A 20,197-nucleotide genomic window follows, 5' to 3' on the forward strand; every position below is an offset into this window, starting at 1 on the left:
GATTGTACAACAAAATGGAGTGTCGATCTACAGCCATATCATTTACCCTGTAGATTTTTTTTGATAAATTAATTAATCTTTAAGTCTGTAAAATGTCAGAAAATAGTTAAAAATGTCAAGAGCCCAAGGTGACATCCTCAAATTCCTTTTTTTGTCCAAACAACAGTACAAAACTCGATTATATTCATTTGAGAGAAAAGCAGCAAAGTCCTCCAAATTAAAAAGCAAAATACATCATTGGTCCATGCACTCTAGAATGACACATAGAAACATTTTCTGATCTGGTGCCTGTTTGGCAGGATGACATCATTTGTCTTTGTCTTGAAATGGTAAAAGAACTGCACTTATATAGCGCTTTTCTAGTCTTATGAGCTCTCAAAGCGCTTTACAATAGATGTCAACATTCACCTATTGACACACACATCCATATGCTGATGGCAGAGGCTGCTGTGCAAGGTGCCAACCTGCTCATCAGGATCTAATCTAATGCACATTCACACACACACCCACACACCGCTGGCGCAGCCATCGGGAACAATTTGGGGTTCAGTATCTTGCCCAAGGACACTTCTATATGTGGACTGGAGGCGCCAGGGATCGAACCACCAGTCCTCTGATTAGTGGATGACCCACTCTACCTCCTGAGCCACAGCCGCCCACAAAACCCTTCTAAAACCATTACAAATAATTGTTAAAAAAGAAATATGTTTTATATGACAATGCTATAGTTAAGGTTAGGTTTAGGTACAAAAATGACTTGGTAAACTTAAGGTTTAGGGGAACTTGGACATCATGGCTACAGTAACAACCACATGGTTCAGGTTAGGGAATGGTTGTGGCCATGGTTTAAAAAAAACAAAAAAACCCCAATGTTGATTCGCAGTTGGAAAATGGAAACAATCTGAGTGTGATCCCCCATATTAAAGTTGGCTGTTTCATTGACCCATCTATCCACCCTAACCTACTTCCTACATGGACTTTGTCGCTCTATAATAACATCACTGGATTTCCTCCATTCGCTCCTGTCATAATTACACAGCCACTAGAGGGCGTTGTCATGTGAAATTGAACATATTTCGTTTTGGGGCCCTTGCTTGTTGTTTTTCTTGAGAGGACAGTCAAATTCTCACATTTGAGAAATTATTTTACTTAATAAATGACTCAAAGCGATTTATTATTGCGATGATCAGTTGTCGATTTTGTTTTCTGTTGATCCACCAGTGGGTTAATTGACTAATTGTGTCAGCACTACCCTCAGTAGATTAGTATTTATGAAGCCAACAGAGAAATAAATAAAAAGTAAAACATGCATACAGGCACAGCTTTTCCTTTATTCTTCGCCTTCCTGCAGCTTTGTGGTCTGACCTTGCAGCTTCTGTGCCCCATCCATCTTGGGCTGTTTAGCCATTTCACTGGATACATACTGCGCAGATTAACACAATTCATCACCACAATCATCCTCGATTCATCACCCTTCCCAATGAATGTTTTGACATCTAGTTAATTTTCTGCTGATGATTTATCAAATTATAATTACCATACTCTGAAGGAGTCATTCATTATGTTGATAAATGATAATGATGCCAAAGTGGATTGAATTTTAAGTAAGTTCTCTGTGATTATAACATATGCGTTATTGTGAGTAATGCCTTACAATTTGGTCCCCTCCAGCACTAGAAAGTCAGGGGACTGTTAATGTTGTGACAATCAATGCAGAAACAGGCAGGTTGTTAATACAGTTTTTCACTGCAAATTGTTTAGCTAGAGCGTGCGGAGCATTAAAAAGTTCAGATTCAAGGCTCTGATTTAAGGTTGTTCGTAATTAAAGGGTGCACTAATTCAGTCAGGGTTTTGGTTACGCTTGTGGGGAGCAAAGACTTTGTTAATGGCTTCAGGTTTAGCTGCAGTGCTCAGGTACTTTATCAACAGTTCACTTGTTCATTGAGCCTTACGACTATGGCTAAAAAAGAATCAATATAGAGACTGGTCAGCTATGCATACCACAATAGACAGATAATCTATTGATTAATCTTGTAATTATTTAATTAAAATGCTTATAAGACTTAAAAGACAGCTAAGTACTCAGCAGGGCTACAGCCAACAATTATTTCCAGCATCAATTAATCTGTCACTACTTTCTTTCATTAATCTTTTAGTTGTTTAATCTATAAAATGTTAGAAAATGTCCAAGTTGATGTTTTTAGATTATTTGTATTGTTTGACAAATTCTCCAAACTCCAAAGGTATTAAATTTACAATCATGTAAAACAGAAAAGCAGCTAATCTTCACATTTGAGAAGTTGGAACCAGCAAATATTTGGCATTTTTTCTTGATAAATAACTTTTTTGATTAATCAACAAATTGTTTCAGGGCTACTAGTCAGATAATAGTAATATTGACATTGCAAAACTTAAATGTATAATCATGTTCTTTCTCTGCACCTTCCCTCTGTCAGTTACTGTTACTGTCAGTAGTAGTCTGACTGCGCTTTGCACCTCTTGCTTCGCCGGCTAATTGGAGGCGACTCAGATTGAATTAATTTTGTGCGCTGCGGTTGGTATGCAAAAGGCGTGATTCCATTGTTTTGTCTAGAATGACCGCATGTCATCATGCAGGGTATGTTGTTGGGCAATTAATTACTACAGTGTTCTCTCAGAGTGTTATGAGGTCAAGTGGCCATTCCCCTTTCAGTGGTTCAATGTCAGCTTCTTTTTTTAGCGAAGGCGGTCATTTTCCAGGGTTCTGATGATTGTGTGTCATGGATCTAAATAAAGGAGATAGACACAGATAGTGTGACTGATTAGGAAAAACATTCACCATAGTCATTACATTTCTTCTCTTGTATTTCTTTTAATACACTAATGAATAAATGATCATCATTTAAGAACTTGGAGGTTCATGTAAATGTTTTTCCCATTTCTACTGTTTGTATTTACAGTCTATATGATATGACATGAATGTGTATAGGAAATAAGGGCGGCTGTTATAAAAGTTTCATAAGATCTGATGGGAACCAAAGGTGTGCTTTTAAATTATCAGCCTTTTGGACATTTTTCCTCAAAGGTCCCTACTTGCCAACGAACTTGTTTGGCTGTCCACTTGCTTGTATCACTTGTGTCTCACTAGTGCCTATTTTGTCAGGCTAAGTGCTCAAATTTTCTTACTTTAAAATACACACTCATCTATTATAGGAACCCCATAGCTCCTTTACCTCTCAGTATCCTCTTCTCTCTCTTCCTCACTCGCACTGGCCCCCAAGAAATGCATGGGGGGGTAACCTTATGAGGTCTTGCCTCTCCACTTCAGGCTTGTCAGCCCCAATCTGCAGTCATTTGGTGTGAAATGTGTGCCATGGTCCAGGGCTCCCAAGGTCAGGGCCTGGTAATTGATGTTGCTTATTCATCTGTTTCCTGTGTCTTTTCTCTCCCCTTACACAGCGGCCTTTGTTTGGATAAAGTGTTTGAAGATTTACTGTAATTCTTAAAGGCCCTGAGAAGTGTCCCCCTGCTGCCTGAGCTTAATGTCCCTCCCTCACTGGAGGCCCAGCACTGATGACACATTGCTGGTCTTGGACAAAGGCCTGTTTTTCTAATACAAGATGGAGGGAGCATCTCCCTGCATAACAATTGGGGCAAGACTTGAATGAGACTTACAGTCACTCTTGTGTGCTCTAAATCAAGTTTAAAATGGTTTGTAAAAGAAAAGAATAAAAAAGACAATTGAGTTTTGTATGCTGCACATGAGGAGTTTTTCTCTTTCTGAGTCAAACTAATAAAAAAGTGACATAACGGAAGGATATATTGAAGGGTTTATTCAGAAATACAAGAAGTGCCACATCTTGTCCAAAATTACATGCATATCAAATTTTCCTTCCCCTAAATCTCCTAAATTGCCTTTTCTTTGGCAGAAAGTCCTGGCAGCCGTACAAATCTAAATCAGAATTTCCAAGAACTACGAACATCTCCAAACAAAAAAAAAAAAAAACAACTTTAAACATGGGCTGAAGTGAATCTCCTACAAGCACATGAAGTATCCGTATCGCCACTTCCCGTGCCTCTGCAGCACTGTGTGCCCTTGATGGCTGTCACCCAAGGTGCAGATAAACAATGGGCTCATTTGAAAACAAAGAAATGATTATGGGGGAACGTTTAATCCCAGCTTGACATGTCAGCAGGCTGCATGGGCGACAGCTTTCAAGAGAGGCTTTGAAGTGGCAATCTTTTCAGATTCTTGGCTCATTACACAATAAAGAACACTTCACATGTAACTGAAGTGGGCTGGGAAATGATGGTTAATGATGTTTATGGGCTCCTTGACTTGCAAGTGAATTTAAAAGATTGGCCGTCATGTGGCTGGCCGATTCTTTTTAAATAGTGGAGAGTGGAGACTTCAGGAAACATCTCAGTCACTCAAGAAGTTTAATCTGTATTCGTATTCTCTCACAAAGTTATAATCGGTGCTATAACTGTAGATATCATCGAAAGAAATAGCTTGAAATGGAGGAAATATGGAGAAAAGATATTACTAATTACCCAACATCTTATACGCACAGGAGAAATAAACATTTATAATCTAACAAGAACATTCATAACCTTTTAGTAAATTGGTAATGAAGGGCAAGTAAGTCAATTATATCATTAGAATACACATAAGAATTCAAATTCCTGTCAAACTCACTTTTCTGTCTTGCATGACCTTTTTACCTGTGACCAAGTCAGAGAAAACCCAACCTTTCTTTCCAAATGTGTTGAACTCCTATAATGGCTTCCCACTGGCAATAAGTTTGGCATTTCAATCCTTTATCATCCCCAAACAATAGTCCTAATCTCCTTGATCATGCTCTGTGAACAAGTGGAGAGGAATGTGAGTGACGTGCCCACAGTAAACATAGGAAATGCACCTGTGAGGACAATGTGTTGTGGAGGAACAAAAAATGCACACAAGGCAGCTGGAAACCTTTTAATTAGTGCTAATTACCTTAGCAGAGGAACGTCGGGAGGCTTGAAAGGATTTGTGTCAGCGCGTGAGAGATCAAAGATTGAGGCGGTCACGTTTTGTTCTGCTGAGTCAAAAACTAATAAGGAGGGTGATAATGGGGCCCAGGAGAATGACAACCCAGGTGGTGGTGTGTTTAATCCCCACTCAAACCTTATTCCATTGAAACAATCAGATGGTTCAATTTTCAGTTAGTTTTTAAAAGAATAAATGTATCTAATTAATGGATTATGTGTAGTAATACATCATAAAGCCTGAACTAGTGTAATAACTTTTGAAAAAAGCAGAAAAACTCACATTAAGATTAACATTTAGAGGTGATAGCTGCTGTATTTCTGTATTCATTATTAAAATATGAAATGTGCAAATGCTATTATGATGTCAGGTAAGCCTGTCAGCCAACAAGTTTCATTTTTATGATTGTATAAGCCAGAGGGTCAGCAAGCTTTTCAGTCACAACCCATCAACCCAGCCTGTGTGATGGTATCTGCAAGTTTTTCTGGAGGTGGGTCAAATCTAGCTTAAAAGTCGGTCCCCTTCACATTCAATCCACCGTCACATTCTTACCTACAGGCAACCTCTGCTGAGCCCCGGTCATTAATCAAAGCGGAGTGCTGTCCTGACCTCAGCCCCTTCCCTTTGAAGTGCTCTGTCCTCTGCAGCATGAGGAAATCATTTGCTGCCTGATTCAATGAGCCATCAGTCGAGCCAGCAGACCTAATGACATGTGAGAATATTAACCTCCTACCACCAAGAGTGCTGCTGCTTGGGAAGCAGTCTATTATTCATCCAAGGTTTTACTCAAACCCTATTTCACAGAACTGTTTCTCTTTTAAACCTGCCCACAAAAACTGTAGCACTGTTGGCATTCAGTATATTCTGATATTAAACTAGTTCTACTCTTTGAGTGAATTGAATGCTATATTTCAATGGAGAATGTTTAAGGTCCTCAATTCAGTAAACAGTAAAACAGCAAAACAAAATTATTTTAACCACATGTACAACACTGTTGTCAAAGGTACAATCTGTGATCCAAATGTAAACAAAAGATTTGCCGGAAAACCAAAATCCAGACCACACTGGAGTCTCTGATGCTCTCAAATTGATAGGCAGGTCTGTTAATATTGATACTACACAACAAAATCTAAGCTAGAAATGTTTTTGGTGTTTTTCAAGGTTTGTTTACATCAATAATATTGTGTAATTATATGCCTGACTTTAGATCAGATTTCATCAAAAAAGATGTTATTGTTAATGTTACACTTTTAAAGAGCTAAAGAAGGTCCTCAATTCAAACAACTTTCAACACTGGTGTTAAAGGTTCAGTCTGTGATATGCATGTAAACAAAAGTCCCATTTAAAACACACTGGAACTTATTTTGTGTAACAATTGCCTGACAGGCATGTAGAAATATCAGACAACAACTAAATCTGTTATTCACAGCATAGTGTTGTTTAAGATTTGAAAAACAGGCCTATATTTCAATTATGATCATCTGTCAAACACACAGATTGTGGCTTTCCAGCATTAGGAGATGAATCTAAAATTATATCTGAATTAACCTCAAATTTACATGGTAAAAAAAATCAACAAGAATTGGGACTTTAACCAACAATGTCTTTTAAATGAAGGTGAAAAGTCGTATCTCTTTACAACCATGCTCCTCCATGCCATTCATTATAGTTTCCTATCTCGACAGGCAATCTGTACTGAGAAGCATCCAGTCCATTACACACATATGAGGCCCATCACTCCTGCAGTATTGACAAATTCATCAGGCATTTTTCTCTCTGCTCCCTGAACAGAATTTAGATTTGACTGCCATTCCCAACCCAGAACGGCCTTGTTAGAATACAAACATGACTTCTCCACTCTGGAGCTAGTTGGGAGCTCTTACAGTGATGAGCCATTACCTGTCAGCGGTTAGAGCGCGGGCTGGAGTTTACGCTGATATGTCAAGTACAACACAGTGTTGACTAGAAATGCAGCCGGCAGTACTTGAGGCATAAAAAGACAAGGCTGGTATTTTATTGTACATTGACAATAAACCCTTAAGGTACAACATTGCCAATGTACGAGAGGTTGTGCAATTCAATACAGTCCAATTCTGATAATCAATTAATTGTTTAAACCTGCGATAACAGATTTTTTTAGCCACTTTAAGTGGAAACAAGCTGTGAGCACAACACTGACATATCACCTTTTAAGTTGATATACCAAAATTGTTAGTGTACGGTTGACTATATCCTTTTTCGGCATACACAGAGCAACATTGTCATTCATTTGGAGTTGAGTTTCTGTCCACCTGGTGAATCTAAGTTCTATATTCACTTTCTCTTAGCTCTGTTTTTGGTCTCCACCAACTCCTGAGGGAAACAGGCAATTTGACTCTCGGAACTTGTTAAGGGCATTTTTCACAAATGTATTTATTTATTAAAATTTTATAGACTAAACAATCTATTAAATAAAAATAGAATACAAATTAATTGATAATTAAATAATCATTAGTTGCAGCCACAATTCAGAAACATTTTTGATTTTGTAGTACAGTTATTTCATGGAGGAGAGGGCAACATCAAACCCATTTCAGTTGCTCACATACATTATCTGTTCATCACTGTCAAATCAAGGCTGCCTTATTCCCTGTCACATACAGTAGTAGAGAAGCCTGGACTGACACCAAGTGGAATCCAATCTGACAAGTGATAAAAAAGTGTTTTGGCATCTTACGGGCCTTGTGGGCTGGCCTTAGTACCCCACGGTCATAGGTTGAGGACATCCGACCTGAAATGCATGCAAACTAATGGCCAGCATGACTGACATTTCCACCGATGAGCCCGAAGTGTTCGCCCGTTGTCAGCAGGAGTTTATCAATAGGCACGTCTGCATATGCAGTCTATCGATCCATCCATCTCTGTCCGCCTGTCTCTGCATCACTGTAGCTGTCTGTTGTCATTCAATGGATTGGCTGTGAGGAGAGATGGCTGCAGGAGCCTCAGTTTGCAATCCTTCCACCTTGGAAAGGAGATTTAGAATAATTGCGGCCTCATTTCGTGACATCATGTCGAAATCTCACCTGACCTTGCTGTTGTGGATGCAGAAAATCAGATTCATACTTCTTAAGCCTCTTTCACACATAGTTCCCAGCCCAGTAAAATACTGGGATAACCTTTCAGGCACCGCTAATGATTTTCACTATTCACACATGCAGCTACATTCAGGAGCATTTCCGTCTTGCGCCTTTTCACACGTGCCATAGCAATACGGGAATAGATGGGACAAGGAACAGTCCATTAGCAGTAATGCAGAGTCTTGTGATTGGTTTGCTAGCTCCACGTGAAAGCATCTTTTGTTCGATGGAAGTAACTCTTTTTTTGGCTTGTCCCTGCAATGTTACTGCTTTCATTCACAACACAGCCGTACCGGCATTTTCCCTGAAATGTTACTAGGTACAGATTTTCCTGATTTCCCTGCTCCCATTCACACATGACCCCATGCAGGAAATGTTCCTGAACATTCAGGGTTAGACTGCATGTGTGAAAGGGGCTTTATTTAGCAATCAGCTTTACATTTTTACCACTGCAAGTAGATGCTGGGTGGTTTATTGGTATTATATCGAGTCTTTGTTAACATCATTAATGGATACACGGTAGCCAGGCCTTGTTTGCAGTATTCGCCCATTGAGACTGACTTGCTGTAGTGAGCGTTGTGGTTACAAAGCCCCATGTTAATTGCGGTGAGTACCAGAGGCCTTGCCCCTCCAGATAACATAGAGCTTTAGAGCAGTGAGATGCTTTGTGATTAGAGAAAGGGACCAGGTAGGTGACTGAGGTGAGGATAAAGAAGCCAGATCAGGTCTCAGGGGAGAGAAAGGTGTGAGTCTTTGGGGGATTGAGGTAAACAAGATTGTACCTGTGAGGGAGACAGAAACTGCTGCCCCCAGGTCATTATTGCCCTTAGAGCAGGAAGCAGAAGGCACACACACAACTCAGTGCTTATCAATGTCCATGAGATAATAGGGTTACTATTTTGCTCTAAACTGTCAGCCAGTCAAAGCAATCTTTCAAGATGAGCAGACATTCAGGGTCTACAAGGAGTGAGTGAAAATTGAATTAATGAAACGGCAACATTAATGCAATGAAGGAGCGAGATAACTTCATCCCATTTGGCTAATCAGTGTTATTCAGTGCACATATATGTAAATCATTCTCAGAAATGAATTGTAATGACAGGTTCATTGCCAATATATTATTATTACACCTATAGCGTTAAACCTGGCTCAGGCCGCAGCTCCCATGGCAGTGAATTTAGCTGATTAAATCACTGGATGCACACAGCAGTGGTGACACGAAAACAACAATTAATAAGCCAACCCCCAGTGCACAGCGGCTCCATTTTAACCAGGCTGCTAATAACATTACATGGCAAAAATATCCTAATCAGACAGGTGAAAAGGGATTTGGAGGCAATTTGATTTTCTTCCTTAGTGTGTAGGTTCATAGCCAGCTGCCAGCTGCTGAATTTTACAAACTTATTTATAGGAATATTCACCATATTTTGCTTGATGTATTATAACTTGTGCTAAAGAGGCTGCTTGCTTTACGTACAGTGAAGAGAAAAGCTCTGTTTTTACTGTCTGTACTGTTTATCTTGACAGCTTTCTCTCTTTATCTCGTTTGTATCCTTGCTCACTCATTCCCCCCCCCCCCCCCCCCCCAATCACCATCCCTCCCCACATACACACACACACACATGCACAATCACTCACAAAGAATGCACATTAAAAAGGATTTGTTCCCCAAAGAAGGTCGGCATTTGTAAGGCTACTGACAGATTTAAGTGTCAATTAAGTTGATGTACAGTGGGCACATTATCATACAAGGTTGTCAGCCGCGGCCATTTGAGGGAAACAAATACCCGGAGCTTTACACCTTCCACGGCTTGAACTTTGTATGGACCCACAGTTGCTATGAATGTCACAGTCAATCATTTATCCAGTTGGCAAGCTTTCTGGTGGGGAGTGTGAGATCAAGTCATTTTATACAAATAATAACCACAAAAAAATTCTGGATTCCAAAATGCTTTGTCATGTTCGGTGGCGAGGTCCCATGGCTGGCCTGTTCGGAGGTCTTAAACTCATTACTGGGAGGGGGGAAAATTATACCTCTGCACAAGGATGATGGATGACAAGTTAAATTTGTGTCCAGGGACTGAAGGTGAATGGTGACAGAGGTATTTATCTTGAGAATGGAGGTTGGGGTCAGGCGAGGCTGGGTGCCTTAAGGCACAAGACATTGACAAATTTATCCAGTGGACCCCATTGCTTGGGCCTTTTCTTTGTTTTGAATCCTGGCCACTCGCTAAGTGACCCACATCGCTCATGCTGCCAATGTGTGAAGAATGCCCTGCCATGCCAGGCATCCTACCTCTGCTGATGCTTGTAGTTCATTCTTCTGTGAGGCCTAAATGTTTGACTCTTTTTGAACCATGTTTGTTGAGGGTATTCAGAAACTGTTAGATTCTGGGTCACTGGGTTAATTTGATTTCTCAAAGTTACAGGGAGCTTCAGAAATATTTTAAATGACAAAGTGTCTATGTTTAGCTTACTGTTTAAGTTCCACCAGATATATGCTTTAAACATAGCTTGCTCTTTGTTTTGGATCCATGGCTACCTTGTTCCTGCATCATCCCCGGTGTTTACAGTAGTGAGGCAGACAATTGTGTTTACATGTTCTTGTATAGGGATATGCTATGGAGAGAAGGGGGTGAGCCACAGAGACCTCTAGTGGAGGCTGAGGATGCCTTAATGTTATTCAGTCACTGGGAACAGCCATTCCTGAAGCTATAGTTATGATACGTTTATAGCAGCTGAACTGAAAATGACTAATTATTGCAATGATTTTTACATATCTATTTGTATGCAGTATTATTGCTGTTATATTTCATATAATTTATTCTTCAGCCAATCAGTGTTCTAAACATTTTTTTCACATTTTCTGCAAGAGCATAGAGCTTATTATTATATTGTGAATTTTGATGATTGGCTCAATAAGAAGCAGTAAATGTAGCTTGCAGGTGTTGAGCCTTGTAAGTCAGTTTTGAAATGTTTTGAACTGTCGACATAATTACAAATGAATACTCAAATTAATTGCACACTTTTACTGAAGCTCATAACATGCCACACATACATGCTAAATATGGAACCCCAACGTGTTCAAATAAAAAAGATGAAGAGATTAAATAAATGATCATATGAATTAATTGTGTAAAATATATAAATTAATGAATACATTATGAAATAATTATTGTTATTATTATTAATTGTTATTGCATTATTCTTATTTTCATATTAACAGTTTTATTGAAGCAATAAAACTATTGACACATCAGTATTGAACACTTAAGGGCTCTATTGCTAGAGGGTTAGTTGTGCACAGAGCAATCTAGCCAAGGGAAATTTGTATTCCAACACAATGTGTCTGTGGTTTTGTGTTTTGATACCCAGAGTCTCATTTTCCAATTAGGACAATGTATCAGTGATGGATACAATGTGAAGCAGTCATTTGTTTGTGCTTTGGAAGAAGTTTTCAGTGCCTTTACAACCGCTAACCACTTTGCCATGCTTCATCCATCATTTTGTCAACACTCTAATGTTTTGGACCTATACAATCTTGGCCGAGGGAGGAAAGTAACACAGACAAAGCAGTTGGTTGCTTTCACAACATGCCAAAATTTCAACCTATCTTGTACCTCCCTCCTTTCGTCTGTGGGCCCCATTTTGAGAGGATTTGTGAATTTTGAATGGCAGGAAATGTGTTATGGGCCTATGTCAGGAGTTCATGATGTTATTCAAGTCACTGTTCTACAGCTAGCACCACACAAAAGCAGTTGTGATGGATATCCACTCATATCTCTTTTGTTGCACTGACAGATGACTACATACAACATGACAGTTATATTTAATTACATTATGTCATATAGTTAAATACACTTACAACATTAATGAAAACTGATGCTGTTGATTTCATAAAACTGCTTAATCAGCAGTTAAGGCATATTGTACTTCTAAAATGTATTTCCTGTTTCTTCGGGAGAGGAGTATTGATTTCATGTCAGAAATAATGATGTAAAAGTTAATGAACTGTTACAGTGAGGCATTGATTGTATTTCAAACTAAACATAAAATGCATGTGTTGCCCTTTAAGCAATTAATGTACTAGAATTCATTTATACTTGGTTATGATGTTGAATGGAAGCTACCCCCTTAAAAACTGTATCAACAAATACTTAAGGAAGAGAATTATGTCATTAAAAAAACATAGAATTACTTACTGTGTCATGTTAATTGATGTTTCAAAGTTTTTGAAGGGTGCCAGGTCATATCTATTCAAACTAAAACACTCTTGAGCCCTTTGTATCCATTAACAACGCTGGGCATTAATATGCTTTCAGACAGCCCTGGATAATACTACAAGCTTTTTCACCGTGACTTATATTTACTTTAACCAGTCCCCCCTTAAGTGCTGTTTTTAACAATGCAGGCACTATGAATCATTTACCATACAGGAATACCTTAAAGGAATCATTTGCTTTGGAGACGTTTGTGGTTGGTTTGATGCTGACGAAAGGCATTATCTCCTGACTGACAGCATTGCAGGCTCCCCTGATGCAATATTTATTATATGTCACATTGCCGTGCATTAGGCCAAGAATGAGCCATTGTTTCTACGTCATGCGCAATGGGTTGACAATGGTTGTACAGAGGCAGGTCAGGGATTGTTTGGCCAAAGCAAATATGAGCCTACAGTCACTTGTGTTCAAGGGTTTTTTGGATCAGATAAAAAAATCAAAGCACATTAATAATGTTCTATAACCCATTGGTGAGTCTTTACTTATAGTAGCAACACCACATTGTACAAAGACTCTAGTGCTGAAACAGAAAATTAATTGACAGTTCGATAGTCAATTACAGTAATCATTTGTTTGTTGTTTATTGAGTCAGCTGTTTTAAATTGAACATCTTTGGTTTTGGGGCTGTTGGGCAGACAAAACAAGTAATCATCATCTCACCTTAACTTGTGATGGTCATTTTTCATTGTTCTCTGACACTCCATATACTGAATGATGAATCGATGAATCAAAAAGAAATCAACATATTAATCAAGAATGAAAACAACATATAGTTGGAACACTAAAATACTTAATTACAGGTAGAATTCCTGCATTCAAAAATGTACTCAAGTTAAAGTTCAGAGGAAAGTCTACAAAATGTAATTATCTTTCTATGCATGACAATAAATCATATTTTATCAGCTGATAACTGGTTTTATTTGTAAAATCTGCTAAATAACTACAGTGTAGCTGTCAGGTAAATACAGTCAAGTAAAGTACAATATGACAATGAAATGTAGTTGAGCAAAGGTATAAAGCAGCATAAAATAGAAATACTCAAATAAAGTACAAGTACCTTAAAACTGTATTTAAGTACAGTATTTGAGTAAATCTACTTACTTACAGTACTTTTTTTTTTTTTTAACCTCTGAACCAAATAACAGATGAGTGAACACATTCTTGTGGTTCCTGTGGTCTTACATCTTGATTTATGTTTACAGCAAGGAAATAATGTAAGAGGTACTCTTGGCTTGTATTAACAATGCAGTATTATATTGTATATTATCTTTCTAGTTTTGTGGTGTCTTTCAGCTTTCTGGACAGTTCATTTGCATAATATTACTTGCTCAACTTGCTTGTTTCCAGCTCGTTCCCCTCATTATATTTCCCTTGTAGCATAAGCACTTTAGCAATAGGATTTTGATCCTCAGAGGGACTAAAGGCTGCTTCTTTGTTGACAGCAGAGCAAAAACTGCAAGCAAACTGAAACAATATCAACTAAGTTAAAAATATCATTGAAGAAATTCAAAATGACATGAGAGCAGACAGGCTGTGGGACTGGTCCTGCATTCTTGCTCAGGCAAATGATCACTGTAACTTCTAGCATTCTCCTCAGCCTGAATAATTGAGATATGTAATAACTGTGACAGAGGGCATTATCTGACCCATTTTCCTTTTCTTCTCACATTGCTTTGTTTATACATGCCTTCCTGTCATAATCCTTTACAAATCTCCTAAGTAAAAGCCCTTTGAAGAAATTGCCTCTCGTAGCGTGATATCCCGTGTAAAGGAGTTCTTTTTAATGACCAGGATCTGACCTCATTTCATATGCATAAGCCTACATCAAAGTAGACAGCATCCGTCCAGTCTGCACAGCGTTCTTCCACTTGACAGTATTTCACATTGGAGCGACAAAGCACATACATGGAGCTTGTAATTGCTTAATTAGGTTCAGGCTATGCAGTTTTACCTTGGGTTGACCTTGTATGAGGAGGACCACTGCTCCTGTCAAAAAAACTTAGGATTTGATTGATTTACATTACCATTTTCTCTTCCATTAGTCATTAGTAGATGCTAATGGGGCACATCTGAGAGAATTGGGCTTTGAATCATTGTTCATTGGTGTTTGTTGCATTCTGCGCTGCCTAGAGAAGTTACTGTATAGCAATTGAATTCAATAGCATTTTATTAAATGTAAATCAAGGGCCAAACTTGCTTCTCAAATCTGAATTCTGTCCAATCCTCTTAGGGAATCGTTTGTTTATATTGTGTCACTGCTCTGTGGCATTGTTTGACCTTGTCCTGACTAATTTGTCCTTTTGCTCTGAGGGAAAAATTGTATTTGGTCCTTGCTGGGAGGCCTAAGCTGGAGCTGCAGTAGCCATAGAAGTTGAAATAAACATGATGTGGTGGAAATCATTTAAATTGTACTTTATCATTTACTGTAGCCAACATCAGCTAATAAGTTGCTGCTTTAGCATCATGCTGCTCACAGATCAGCTGGTAGGGAGATTAAAATGATTCACTCAATGTCACAAAAATGCAGCAAGTTTTGTGTTTGACTTCATGCATGCTAGATAAATGTGGGTTTGGTGAGTTTCTTCATAGACTTTAGTGAAGTGTACTCACACTTTGGAACAACTGAGGTGCTCTGCCCTGTTCAGTTAGTCTGAGTCTAACTGATTCTGAGTTAGCATGTGTTTGTTTTACATCATCAGTTACACACGCCAGTTGTAGAAGATAAAGGAAAACAGTTTCATACTTATTTTTATATCTTTGTATTCAGAGCTATACTAGCATAAGCATTGCTCTAACTAACTAGCATTGTTCTAACTATAGCTATGCCAGCGACTCTGAGGCTGTAGCTACTTAGCAAAATGGTGCTTTGTGCTAGATGCTAACATCATGCTAAGATGCTCACAATTGCAATGTTAACATGCTGATGTTTAGAAGGTAAGATGCTCACCATTTTCACAACCTTAGTTTATATTAGCATGTTGATATTTGCTCAGTGGCACTAAACACAAAGTACAGTTGAGAATAATGGGAATGTTGTTAGATTTGCAGAAATATGGTCAAAAAGTAAAATATGGAACAACAACAAAAACACATTTTTGACCTGTTGGTGGCGCTGCAGGAAGAGTTAAGATATCACCAAAGTTATTGCAATTCATCTTCAGGGGGATGTAAGATAAGATATGAATCTTTGTACATGATTTCTAGGCAATTCCAATAGTTGTCAAAACCACAACTTGCCAACCTCATGCTGGCACTAGAGGAAAAGTCAGGGGATCACCAAAGTCAATAGGATTCATCCTCTGGGGACCATGAATGTCTCTGTAGAATTTAAAGGCAATCCATCCAAAACCTGTTGAAATATTTCAGTCTGGAACAAAGAGGTAGACCAACCTGGAACTGACTACTAAAACTCAACCCTACAGTAATTATGAATGCACTTGTTTGGCTGTGCACATCTTGAAAAGCCCTGCTTAAGGAGCATACAATGTCTTTGTACAATACAACATGCATGAGAAGATACAGACATCAGTTGTATATTCACATACAGAGAGGTAGCTCTGTGATTTTAACTGCTGTAGCTACAGTAAGTCACCCTGTGAAATATGTATTTTGTTAATCTCTTTGTTACACCAAAGTGAGGAGGCTGGACAAGGTTAAGCTACAGAAACAAACACCAACTGCCAGTCCTCTTTATGCTGTAGCAAAGTGTGAATCACCACCGGATCTCAGTCAGATACTATTTGTAAATACAGCCATACAAGATAGTTATACAAATGAAACTCACATCAGTTTTGAATTGGCAGCATTTCAGACTCTATCTGACCTATAATGCTGTGAGCAGCCACCTGCCAGTACTGAAGGTCTTTCAGCTATTTGAAGTTAGTTATTGACCTCGATCTGCTCTCTCTGTTCAAACAACAAGCCCACAGTTCAGCACCTCTGCCAGGTACTCAGTCTTTGTGGCAGCTCTTTGATGCTTAATCTAAACACCAATGTTGATCTGACTGGACCTCGATGAGATCACCAGGACAGTGTTTCCAGTTGTTTTGGTTATGATAACAGCTGGGTGTTAGCCATGTTCACAGCCAACTACCCACTACATCATCATCTTTATTCTCTCTTTACTGTTTGAGCAGCTTGTAGTGTATCTGACGCTTACTGTAGGATTCATCTTTGTCATCACTGGCACTAAAGGATTTTCCTTTCTTTGTTTATTGAACTGCTCACAGTAATTTTTCCTGTCTAACAAATCTATGGTAAACTGTATTTCCAAACTTAATGTCCCTTACACAACAGTTTACACAAGTTTTTGCTGAAACGTCTCATTTTTTCTACTTTTAGAGTGAGAAATATGTAAATAATTTGGATTTTACTGCACAGTCGACTTTGATGAAAGGGAAACTTTGTTTTGGGTTTCCAAAACAAAAGGATTTTGGAGGCACATGAATTTATGTTATCCTCTTAGAAATTCATTGCTAGTGGCAACCCATTGGCAATTCTGTCCCTCCACAAAAGTACAAGAAGAAACGAGGCCTGGGCGCAGCAGACTGTTAAACTGTATCAGTTCTTTGCTGTTCAGTTTCAGTCATTAGTTAATTAACCCTGATGCTCTGGTTCCCACAATACAGCGTCAGGCACGTCAGGTAAATTAGTGACTGTAAATATCTTGTAGGTGTGACTGTGTTTGTCTGTGTGTTTTAGCTCGGCGACAGACTGGCGACCTGGCTTGGGTGTACCCCCACGTCTCATCCAAAGCATGCTGGGACAGGCTGTGCAACAGGATAAGCAGGTATACAAAATGTTTAACTGACACATAAATTTGTACCACTGACAAGCAGAAAACTGTCTTAACAGAGTCGGCGGTCCCAAGTCCAAAATGAGTTGGCTAATGTTTCGCTAGAGCTGTTTCATTACAGCCCCTTTCTGGTAAAAATTAATTATAATACGTTTTTCAAAAATACCTTAAAATTGATTGACAGATATTAAAAGTGTTTGTAGTATTTTGGCCCAGATCACCAGGTTTCAAGCCTTTACGTGATGCCTACTGATCCATACAGGCGGTCCAACACTGAGCCTCATGGTAAGTCAGGAAAACACCTTGTAGAACAGAACACACATATTAAACACATCACACACACACATCAACACATATTAAATCATTTTATCAAGTCAGCAGAATACCTGATGGGGTGTTTCCTCTTAAGTGTATGTGTGAATTCCACACTGACTGCAGCTTGATCCTTTTTAATCTAGCTCCACATGTTTCTATGTAAAGCGCCAGAGGAGGAGTGTACTGTATGTGTGGAGGTCATACTTAGGTCATCATTCACAAAAACAAGCGCAATTAGAGCGATGACTCAACTTGTTCGCATAATTCACGTAAAACTGCACCTGGTAAAGCAGACTGTTAAACTTTAAAGCACATGCGATTACTCATAATTGCTCCAGAAATTGATTTATTAGCTCGGGTGTGAGGCTGTGTGAGCCGAGTGCCATCTGACCTCCAGCTGAATGAATAATCAACAGGCTCCCCGAGCAAGCAGATGTTTGAAAGTGTTGCTGTTTTATCAGGCCAGTAATGTGAACAGGCATGAAACCAGATTAAATTAAATGATGTGAGGACAGACAGCTGTGACACATTTGGACTTTGCTGCTTTCCCCTTTTGTGCTAATAGCAGCTTATGTTCCCAAACATGAAAGACATGAAAGACGTTCTAGTCTACCTAACTGTGTTATTAATGAACGCTCTAAAATGACATGTTGAGATTAAATGTTGAAATGTTTTTTCTCTGTTGCCTCTAATAACTCATAAAAAGTGAAGTAACCAATAGAAAATAACAGCTTTGCAAACAACAGTAAATCCCAAACAGTTTTTCCTCTGGCTGATGTTTCACTTCTGGCTGTTTTGTAAGACATGGTATTCTTTAGGGACGTGAATGATGATCCCTTAGCTTCAACCCCTTTTTCTCTAATTGCTGTTTAATTTCTTGCCTTGCTCTTGATTATAAGGTGTAGCCAGCTTAATGAAGCACAGATGTGTTGTTTATGAACTCTGTGCACTTTCTCTTGTTAGCATGAAGGATGTATACAGTTAGTTTATACAGCGCAAAGCAGTGCATGAAAAGTTTATTTTAGTAGCTTTCTTCTTTCGCTGCCTCTCAGACCATTTTTGCAGCATAGAGTAATAATAATAGAACATCTTTTAGCTGTAGAAAATGGTCTGATGGCTTTTCTTATCTTTTTGAGTGGTTCCAGTCCGCAGTAAGTGATACTTTCAGGTGGAAAATGGTTGGTTTGTATGCTGAAGTGGCGATCATTGTACGTTGTTGTGTCTGCCCCGAGGAGCTGTCGACTCAAGTGTTTTTCTCCAAACCTGTCACACTTTTCAGGAACAATTAGAGAAAAGAAAGTAAATTGTTCCCAGGCACTTGGATTGCTGTCCTCGCGACATCTGCCACCACAGTGTGGATGATAGATTCCTCCTTCATTAGCTAGGGGTGTGGGATTACCCAGTGAGAACACATTAATCACCACTTTCTGTGGCAGCCTGAATGCACTGCACTTTGTTAGAAAAAAACTTTTTTTTTCCCTGACATGTCACTCTTCTCCTGTGACAGGCCACAATCAATCATCTTGATTGACAGCACTGATAGGTTACACTGTTTACACAATGTGTAATGAAAGATCATGTTACCCACTATTGTTGTTACTGAGACAACTCTTTTGGGCTGGATCTGAATAGAGTGGGTGCTTTGGTACAAACTCACACAGGCACATACTCACTTTCTTTCCCTTTCTGTTTTCATAGCAGTTTCCCTCTGTTCTTTTCTCGCTCTCTCTTTTTCTTGTACAAACGTGGATGAAATCTATCACTGTATAGGTCATTTTGTAATTGTGATAGCACTATATACAGTTTCATGTTATGGTCCATTGTCTGGAAATTTGATGAAACAAAACAACAAACAACAAAGACCTGTATAATCACTTTCTTCAATTTGACACCCCTGCCTGCAGGACGACTTTGTTTGTCATCGTCTTACAAAACAGTAAGAAATCATCTTTACAAAAATGATTCATATGAGCATTTTCTGATTGGACACTGGTTAAGGTTTGGTGAGCTTTAGCTACAAAAAAACACTTTCAAAACAGGTTTAGAGAAAGATCAAGGTTTGGGTCAAAGTAACTACGACTTTGTTGACTGATCCATCCACCCCAGCCTCCTCCATATGCTGACTTTGTGGCTCGATAAGAACGTTGCGCTACATTTGCCTTTGCTTCTTACAGGCAAGAGTCATAATTAACACAGCTGCTAGAGGTCTTTGTCATTTAAACATAAACCTGTGTTATTTTTAGGCATCTGACCTTGTTATGTATTATTATATAACAATAATCCATACATATAATGCTCACAGATGCACATGAATTTGAATATACTCAGTTCTTAGGCTCAAAAAAGCTTGGATGTCGTCTTCAAATACTCACTACGCTTCAGTAACCAATCTATAATCATGCAGATTCTGTGCAAAAATACATTTTCTCAAGCATGTCACTATGATATGAAGAACAATAAGTGTATGCTATCCTCAGTATTAATTAAAAGTCATTTTTACACATTGTGATGCCGTGTTAAGCTGCTTAGGGTCACACATCCTTCTACAAGGTTGTTTTAACGACGCTGTTGTCTTGAGAAGACGCCACAATGCATGTCTGACAGAATGACGACTGTTTTTCCACCTTTGTGATGAAAGGACACAAATGACCTTTAGTCTTTTTCCGCAACACTCAAAGCA

The 20,197-nt window shown here is 38.8% G+C and overlaps 1 long non-coding RNA gene across 2 annotated transcripts in view; it reads left to right on the forward strand.

The window, feature by feature from the left end:
- The window catches only part of LOC122970758, a 155,077-nt gene that overhangs the window by 100,624 nt on the left and 34,256 nt on the right, over positions 1-20,197 (forward strand). For both annotated transcript variants that reach the window (XR_006399320.1, XR_006399321.1), the window contains exon 4: positions 17,109-17,196. This is a non-coding gene — a long non-coding RNA (uncharacterized LOC122970758). The remainder of the gene's footprint in view (positions 1-17,108; positions 17,197-20,197) is intronic.

This window comes from Thunnus albacares, chromosome 20 (assembly GCF_914725855.1).
Source record: "Thunnus albacares chromosome 20, fThuAlb1.1, whole genome shotgun sequence".
Classification (NCBI taxonomy): Eukaryota; Metazoa; Chordata; class Actinopteri; order Scombriformes; family Scombridae; genus Thunnus; species Thunnus albacares.